The sequence below is a fragment of the Oryctolagus cuniculus genome, chromosome 4 (genome assembly GCF_964237555.1).
Source record: "Oryctolagus cuniculus chromosome 4, mOryCun1.1, whole genome shotgun sequence".
Taxonomy (NCBI): domain Eukaryota; kingdom Metazoa; phylum Chordata; class Mammalia; order Lagomorpha; family Leporidae; genus Oryctolagus; species Oryctolagus cuniculus.
The window spans coordinates 127,406,004-127,408,078 of record NC_091435.1 but is presented as its reverse complement, the minus strand read 5'-3'; positions in this window follow the sequence as shown (position 1 = coordinate 127,408,078).

Here is a 2,075-nt window from a genome sequence, read left to right as displayed (position 1 = left end):
CCTAGTAAATAGAGGTGATAAGCAGGCATGTAGTAGAGGGTCAAAAATGTGTGAGGCAATGGTACAGAGTCAAAATATTCCAACTCCTTGAATTCTGGTTATTCATATCAGTTAAGATCAGAGCCCCACAATGCTTTTCAAAATACAGAACTTCAAGAACAAAAGGTGACATATACTGCCTGGGTGGAAATTTAACACAAAACAGCCAAATCTGTACAAGGGAACAGAGCTGAGTATCTTCTGTGCTTAAAGCTTCAAAGACTTACTAAACAGCTGTTTAGCCTCCTGGACTCTGCAGGATAGCTTTACACAAAACTTGGTGATACAAGCAGTTTGATGGATGACAGTACTATGATCTGGAAGATCTGACAAGCCAGACTGATAGCTAGAACCACCAAGATTACATATAACAGAACTAAATATAAATTCTGAAGTTTCAGTTAAATGTGCCAGTCTGAACACCTGCATTTATTTTCTCTCTTTCCCCCTATTTCACTATAATGATGATCGCTGCACTGATCCAAAGCCAGGTGCCTCCTCTTGGTCTTCCATGCAGGTGCAGGGCCCAAGCACTTGGGCCATCCTCCACTGCACTCCCGGGCCACAGCAGAGAACTGGACTGGAAGAGGAGCAACCAGGACAGAACTGGCACCCCAACCAGGACTAGAACCTGGGGTGCCGGCGCCGCTGGTGGAGGATTAGCTTAGTGAGCCACGGCACAGGCCAACAGTTGAGGAATTTTAAAAAGACATAAATCAACAAAGTCAAACAGGATGAGAGACATGATCACAGCAGGTGAGAAGTAGGAGCACAGCTTTGGATGTGGACAAGCAAATGCAGTAGGGTAGTAGCTGACTTTATAGGGGATGAAGCCAAACCCAGGAAGCTGATTCATATCACAGAACCCCTAAAAGATCAACAACTTTGGCCACCAGAATTTTCTCAATGCAGTGGTGCAGGCTAGGGCTGCAAACACAATGGGTAAGTCCCATTTCCTATCTTCTGTGCCAAAACAAAGGAATATGCTCACTCTGTGGAGGCATAGATGAGGTCGGAGTTGAGACATCACACAGAAAATGCCCTATCAAGGGGACATTTATATGGTGAAACTAAGATTCCTTTCCTTCTTCCACTACCGTAAGTCTCTAAACCAGTTTCTCCTCCAAAAGAAAGATTATTAAAAGATTCTAGGTAAAATGACCTCATCAAGACTTGATTCAGGGGCCGGTGCCGTGGCTCACTTGGTTAATCCTCCACCTGCAGTGCCAGCATCCCATATGGGCGCAGGGTTCTAGTCCCAGTTGCTCCTCTTCCAGTCCAGCTCTCTGCTGTGGTCCAGGAGGGCAGTGGAGGATGGCCCAAGTGCTTGGGCCCCTGCAACCACATGGGAGACCAGGAAGAAGTACCTGGCTCCTGGCTTTGGATCGGTGCAGCACCGGCCATAGCGGCAATTTGGGGAGTGAACCAATGGAAGGAAGACCTCTCTTTCTCTCTCTGTAACTCTACCTGTCAAATAAAAAAAAAAAGTATATATAAAAAAAAAAATGAATTGATTCAGTGGGGCTGGAGCTGTGGCACAGCAGGTGGAGCTGCTGCCTGCAGTGCCGGCATTCCACGTGGTCACCGGGTCCAGTCCCAGCTACTCTATTTCCAATCCAGCTCTGTGCTGTGGCCTAGGAAAGCAGTGGAGGATGGCCCAAGTCTTTGGGCCCCTACACCCACGTGGGAGACCGGAAGGAGGCTCCTGGCCCCTGGCTTCGGATCAGCGCAGCTCCAGCCATTGCAGCCAATTGGGGAGTGAACAAGCAGATGGAAGACCTTTCTCTCTCTCTCTGCCTCTCCTTCTCTGTGTAATTCTTTCAAATAAATAAATAAACCTAAAAAATCAGTTCAGTAGAATGCTAGTTTCCCAAATAAGGAAGGCTCAGTCCTCTGATCACTTATCTAGGAAACCAATGCTCAACTACCCTCCCTGGGTAACATATTTCCCAGTTGGGATTTTATTGCCTTTCTCTTCAATAGAAGCCTCTGGAGAAAGAGCACAAATCATCTAAAGAAACCTTTACATTAAACAG